General features: G+C 37.5%; 1 pseudogene; it reads right to left on the bottom strand.

The window, feature by feature from the left end:
• Positions 1–5,447: 5,447 nt before the first annotated feature.
• On the bottom strand, positions 5,448–6,166 carry LOC122736774 (annotated as a pseudogene).
• Between the last annotated feature and the right edge of the window lie 1,430 nt (positions 6,167–7,596).

Below are 7,596 nucleotides of genomic sequence, written 5' to 3'. Positions count from 1 at the left end.
TTTGTTTCTCAGCTTAGTACAGTGTCTGGCACATAGCAAATGTTTAAAAAAAAATGCTTGCTGACTTATTATCTAAGTCAGCTTATGAACTTTCAAGATGAGAAAACTGAGATCCAGACAAATGAAATTAATTGTGTGAGGCCATAGGCACAGTCAGTGGAAGAGCCTGGATTCTAACCGAGATTTTCTGACTCTAAATTCAAACTCATTTTTCTCTCCATTGTAACATGCTGTCTGTTCTATAGGTTATATTCCTACAGGTACACTATTCCAGTTTGTCTGGGTCCATTCAAACATGTGTCACTCAAACCTGGATTCAATATTCCAGTTGTGAGCTAATAAGGGAAGAGGTCATCAGGACTGGTCTATATGGACTTGTAAACACTATCATTACAGTGATGAACAGAGCTTCAGAAAACAATACTACATTTCAAAATAATAACTAATAAAATAATAATCATTCACAGAGAAAATTAAGTTTTTTCAAATTGTTCATTTAACCTCACAATGACCCTAGAAGCTAGCAAGGCTTTTCATTGTGGATCCAGCCATTACCAGAACACTGTTCCTCTGCTGCTTGGTGACAGTGCTAAGCTCTACTGCAGGACATCAGAACATAGGGGAAGGATATTCAGAGAAACAAACTACCCTGACTACCTTTTTGCTTGTTGTTGTTGTTCCTATGTTCTCATAAGAAAAACAAAAGACTTTCAAGGGGATATGACTTGCACTGAAATTGGACTTAAGTGAGGGAGGACTGTGCAGGGTCGCCAACCTCACTCTATCATCCAGAATCATCTGGATCCAATGGCAAGATACACATTAGGATGACTGGAGATGGTCCCAGATGTTTAAAGCAATTGGGGTTAAGTGACTTGCCCAGGGTCACACAGCTAGTAAGTGTCTGAGGTAAAATTTGAACTAAGGTCCTCTTGACTTCAGGACCAGTGCTCTATCAACTCTACCACCTATCTTCCCTTTTTCTGCCTGTTAGTACATCAGGAAAAGAGACACAGAGACAAGACCACATCAGGTATAATTTTCTTGCTCTTCTAATAAAAGAAACTGTCCAAAGGCATCAAGATCAGTCATTAATTCTACCACTCACTGGTAACAGTGCTTTCTTCTTAAATGTCCATTATCAACATACCATCTTGTTCAGTGTCACAATGACAGAGCAATGCTGTCCATCTAGACTGCCTCTGTGGCTTTCTTCAGCCTTAGTACTGACCTGACACCATAGGCACGGTGCTTATTTTTTACTTTAATAGCAGTCCTAGCAAAGACTATTATGTAGCTACTTCTGCTCTATATGCCTCTATTAATGTAGCCTCAAACTGTGTTGGTGTTTTTGGTCCCCATGATACCTTCTTGACTCATATACAAACTGCAATCTGCTAAATCCCTCAGGTACATGACTCACACCTTTTTTTTCAGCTCCATGGTATATGACATGGATAGAATGGGGTATTGAGTGAGGTTCTTGGGAATGGTTCAAGACAGCTTTAACCTTTCTCATATCTGTCATGCCCAGATTTAAATTCAGTTATTTTGTGGCTGTCTCTTTGTTTTTTGAGTGGATGAATAAAGCCCAGACAGATGTGATCTGGAAGCAAGTGACCATTAATCATGATGAAAAACAGCCTTATTCACAAATTCAAGGTAAGCTTGTTTTCCCTTCAGATCTAGTCATTCCCACTCTCCCACCCTCATTCTGCCCCTTATTTCACCAGTGGCACCACACCCTCCTTAATCAGCACATCCTAGGAACAGCTGCAAGCCTAGCTTGATTATATCCGCTTCACCTCAGCCCCCAGAATCCAGGAATGAGATGGGACAAAGACACAATACCTAATTTTAATATACATGCATATTTAAAAACTAATAAAGGAAGATATCATTGAAGGCAACAGGACAAAGGTGATCTAACCATTTCCAAGAAACTTAATTAAATACTTTAAGCCTGGAGAGGAGATCAAATGATTGCCTGCAAAGCTTTGCTTCCTCCATTCTAAGAGAAGATAGAAGAGTTTCAATTAAGAAAAATAATGCTGAAATTTGATTTTACAGCAAGAACTAGACTGTCACTGAGGCTAAATACCCATTCCCATTTCCTCACACAAATCCATATATCCACATAATTTGGCCTCTGGTAATAGGCTTTAGAAATTATTTTTATCATTGCTTCTCTTCTTATTGCATTTCCACTGATGAGGTTTATCATTCAATCATCTCTCTGATCCATTGCCCTGCTTGCTGTTGACATATTAGAAGAATTCTCTTTGCTAAGTTCACTTCCCTTATACAACCCCCTAAAAAAAAAAGTCCCCCTTGCATCCCTTACTCTAGGATCCCATTAGGGCAAAAAGGGACCTTGTAGATTATTTATCTCAATCTCCTCACTTTATAAATTAAAACCAAACCAAACCCCAAGATAAAGGAGCTTTTGTCAAGTTCATATGACAAATGAGCCATGGTTGGAAGTAACATACTGGCTTTATTTTTTCAATTCATTTGAATTTGTTTTCTAATTTATTTTATTTTATATTTATAAGTTTATGTTCCCAAACTACATGTAAAATACAAATTTTGATGTGATCTTTTAAATAATTTGTGTTCCAAATTCTCTTCCACCCTCCCTCCTCACCCCCTCCAAGAACTCAAGCAATTAAATATAAGCTATACATGAGCAGTCATGCAAAGCATTTCCAAATTAGCTAGGTTGTGAAAGAAAACAGACACAAACAAAACCAGATAAAGGAACTAACAAAAAAAAATATGTTTCAATCTGTATTCAGATAACATCAGTTCTCTAGTTGTAGATGGATTGTATTTTTCATAAGAACTTCAGACTTGTCTTGGATCATTGAATTGCAGAAAATAAACAAGTCATTCACAGCAGATCATCTCAAAATATTGCTGTTATTTTGTATACAGTACATTTCACTTTGCATAAGTTCATGTAAGTCCTTCCAGGTCTTTCTTATAGCATCTTGCTCGTCATTTCTTTTAAAATAGTAAACAACATTTATATAGTACTTTAAAGAGAGATCTCTTTACAATAAACTCTTGAGGTTGATTATTGCAACAACAGAAAAAAATAACATTTATATAGTACCTTATACCTGACAAAGAATTTTCTTTACAATAGCCTAGCAAAGTAAGTACCATAGTGTTGTCATCATCACCACCAATAACTATCAGTCATTCATCGTTCATTAATCCTCCTCAACAATCAATCCTCCTGATCATCAATCCTTCATCATCTTCATCATTCAATCTTCCACCTCATCATCAATCAGTCCTCCTCATCAATCAATCAATCCTCATCTTCCTCTAATCATCATCAATCCATCCATCATCATCATGTTACATTACTCTTGCCTCTGTTTCAAAATTATTTTTCATAGTTACTATTGTTAACTGTTTCCCTCCATCCTATTCCTTTCCCATGACCAATTAGAAGGAGGTATATGATGATGTATTATTAACATTCTAATAGTGGAAGGAGCAACTAACAGTCCATCAGATTCTTAATGTCTTCAAAAGGTACTAAGGAAGTTAAATAAAAAAAACAGAAGTCTTGGGGGATGGGGAGGGATTGAGCCTATTCTGAAGGTTTTAAAAGAAGAAAGGAAAGAGAATGTAAAAGGAAAAATGCATTAATATAGAAATGAAAAACAAGGAGCTTGACATTACTACTTCTCATAATTGGGGTGCACGAGAAGAGAATATCAAAGTATGTAAGAAGGGATAGGGAAAGTAGGCATCTGATCAACATTACTTATCTGAAATGGACCAAGGAGGGTTGCATATGTAAATGCATACACACATAGATAGGTAACAGGGTTGGAGGGAGGGTGTTAATAGAAAGGTTAATACCAAGGAGATAAAGATAAAATAACTAGTGCCCTACTTTAACAAGGAATTGTACCACCTTGGACCTCCTGAAACTCAGGACATCTATTCAGGAAGCAGTGGCCCACTTTAAGAAGAAGCTAAAAGCAAGAAATAGGCTGACAAGATGAGTAAGTAGAAAAAGATGTGGATCATAGAAAGTTTCTTTGGTGAAAGCGAAGATCAAAATACACACTCAGAAATATATAACAAAGTCAAAGTCTGGCATACTATAAAAATATATTTTCACTTTTAACCCCCTTAAAACAACAACATATTGTGACAATTTTCAAATAATCAAATTCTTTACATTCTTTATTGTATTAGTAAGCTATTTATTCATGACACAGAGTTTATAAATAATATAAAAAAGTAGACTTGCATCTGGGAACACGTAGGACAAGCTAAACTTCTCCATTCTCCTATTTTCCACCCTTATCACCAACAATTTCAGTGAAACAATGCAAGACCCTTGGTAGTATTCTGAAGATTCTGTCTTGTCTGCTGTTACTCTGGTATTTTCAGAGAATCAACAAACACTTAGCATACTTCATTCTTTGTGTGTGTGTGTGTGTGTGTGTGTGTGTTGGAGTCAACAGAAGGGTGGGGAAAGAGGATGTGTCCATCATCTTCCAGCATTCATCAATTTTTTTAGTCACTGGCTAGCTAAGCTATCATTCAATAACAGGCCAACCAGAAATGGTATCAAGACCAATAAAATCATCCCTGATTCCCTTGTTATTGACTAAATAGCTCAAGCAGCTTTGTGTTGACATATTAGACAAATTTCCTCTGCTAAAGTTCCCACTTCCCTGTGCTACCATCCAAAAAATTCCCCTTGCATTCCTTACCCTAACATCCTGTTAGGGCAAGAAGGAATGCTGGAAATCATTTAACTCAATCTCCTTTATAGAGTAACAAAACTGAGATAAAGTAATTTCAGGGACATTAATGGAAAGATGGGTTCAATGAAGAATATTCTACTTCATTTCTATGTTTCCCATAACTTTCTGGAGTCTCTGTTAGCACAAATTTCCTATACATTAGCCTGTCATAAAAGCTGCTTCACTGCCATGAGGAGCTGACCTTGACTCCTTCTAACTTGGCCGATGACATAGTACCCAAACCATAGTGGGTGTAGAATGGCAAAGTCATTGATTACTTAAATATTTTGTCCTGGTATATTCCTTTCAGAACTGCATTCTTAGGCTAACAAAATACCTTCCTCTGCCAATACTATCTCTTGCCCTTGTAAACTCTCTATTTTTTCCTATAAAGTTATTTTATTTGATAAACACATATCTACACATAAGGCTGATGTAGGGAAGTGTATAAAAGCTCAATGGAGAAAAATGTAACATACAAAGAAGGGAGATGAAATCCTTTCCTAGAAAACCAGAGCTTCTTACAAAAAAAGAAAAAAAAAAGCTATATCAAGGGATTTTAAATCCCATAATGATATAAAGTCTACTGCAGAAGCCTATTGTCTTCTGGAAAAGTAGAGTTTTTCAAAATTTTTCTTTGGTTCTGAGGAAAGTTCAGCTCAACATTCACTGTAGTGTCATTCATTTCTCAGGGGAACATTTAGTGCTAGCTGTCTGATGGACTTTTTAGGGATCTCTTTTTTCCTCAGTTTTTAAAACCTCAGGTATAGGGTCCAGCACCTCCTTGGTCTGATCCACTGGGACAGACCTTTCTCCAGGCTTTTGTTGAACAAATTCATGTGGAATTTTCTGTCACATATCTAGAAGTAAAGCATCCACCCATTGCCTCTGAAAAATACAACTCAGTTCTTCCCTTCTATTGGCTTTAGGTTTGGCTTTATCTTATTTATTTTGATCTTTGAAGTGCCACCAGTACCCTTTGGAAGGGTGATAAGAACAATTTAGCACAACTTCATCAAAAGCTGATTGAATTCCATGCACAGTCCTGAGCACTCTGGAGTTTATGCCACAGCCCAAGTCAGATGCCTCATAAATTACTTCAGCAGTTATATAATAATCAGCTAATGGGATGACTTTTGTAAATGACTGTTGTTGTAGCTTCCAAATAATAAGAATGGGCTCTTGAGTATACAAAAGGATATACTCTACACCAACCATTGGATTTAATGTTCCAATGTGAGTCCTTGCATTTTGACCACTTTATTACATGTCTGACCATGAATAGGGTTACTTTGTTCAGAGAAATAGTACAGGACACTGCTTCTCTTCAATATAGGTATCCAGAAACTGTTGACCCATGAAATTCTCAGCAGGTTATTTCAGATATCTACCACCACCTTAAGGATCAGACCCACTCTGCCTCTTCTGACTTCATGCTGAGAAAATAAATTGGATTGGGGGGGGGTGGCAGGGGAAACCATCCATGCTAGAAGTGGGCTTGATTAAATATTTAGGGAGGGGACCTTCCTTCCTTCCTTCCTTCTTTCTTTTTTCCTTCCTTCCTTCTCTTTTTCCTTCTCTCCCTTTCCTCCTCCTCCTCTTCCTCACACTCTGTTCAAATGGGGTGTCATACATACCCTTATATGTGGGTGCTCTGTCCAAGGGAATATAATTTTTATTGCTTATACTTTGCAAGATATCTTGGGGTTTTGGGGGCTAGATTTTTTTCTTCCCTACTTATTGATTCTTTTTTCTCATGTAGTTTTTATTTATAATTTCTTGAAATACAGTTCTGAAAAATCAGGTTTTGATAAAGCCTATTGAGATACAAATGGAGCTACTTGACTATTCCTTTAAACCCAAATCACTCTAGCTCTCACTTATTGGTCAATAATAAGCCCCAGCCCAAGCTTCACTTGCTCATTGTTCAGGGATTTTAGCTCAGAATGAATGTAAATAGCAATTGTTTCTGTTCCAGCCAGAAACCCTGAGGATCTTTCCCTCCCAGATTGATTCTTTTGAGAAGGCAAACTAGGCTATCCTTTGCCTGAGTTCTTACCTAGCTTTTAATCACTGAATGGGTGTTGCTTCAAATAAACCTGAGAAGAAAGATCTTAGCTCTAAAAGGTCTAAGTCTCCTACCAAATCCTGGGCCCTTGCCAGGCATCCTGACCTATGCCTTGCCACTAGACTTTTATGACTCTGGAGGAGAGAGTGAGGCTGATGGCTTGGCACAGCCTTGCCTCACTTAAATCCAATTCACTTGCAAGTCAAGACATCACCATCCTGCTGTCACTGATCCTCTTTGAAAACAGAGGATGAAGAACAAGGTGGGAAGTTGAAGGGAAGAATAGAAGGCCCAATGTGGGGTGGGGGGAGAGGGCTGGCCAGAGAGGTAAATAGAGGCAGGAGGAGGAAGAGGAGGGGAAGACAGGTAAGAATAAAAGGTTGATTGGGGAGGAGGGTTGGGAAAGTCTCTCTTCCTCAGCAGTGATGGCTTCAGTTTTTATTTTATTTTTTTAATTTGTATTTTATCTCTTACATTTATTACTATGATCCTTCCTATTCACTCTCAGAACTAAGCCATATATTTTATAAGAATTAAAAGAAAAAAACACTTCAGTGAAATTAACCAACACATCAACTAAGTTCAACATTATATGAGACATTCTATCCCCATAGTCCCAGAACTCTCCAAGAAAGGGAAGGGGGGAAAAAAGTGCTAAAAAATTCCAGCCCTTCTTCCTCAATTGACTAAAATGCAATCTAACACACCCCTTAGATTCTTGTTCTTTTCTTTACTTCTTCCTTCTTT

This window comes from Dromiciops gliroides, chromosome 1 (genome assembly GCF_019393635.1).
Source record: "Dromiciops gliroides isolate mDroGli1 chromosome 1, mDroGli1.pri, whole genome shotgun sequence".
Taxonomy (NCBI): domain Eukaryota; kingdom Metazoa; phylum Chordata; class Mammalia; order Microbiotheria; family Microbiotheriidae; genus Dromiciops; species Dromiciops gliroides.
The sequence above is the reverse complement of the archived record's forward strand: the minus strand, read 5'-3'. Positions and strand labels throughout refer to the sequence as shown.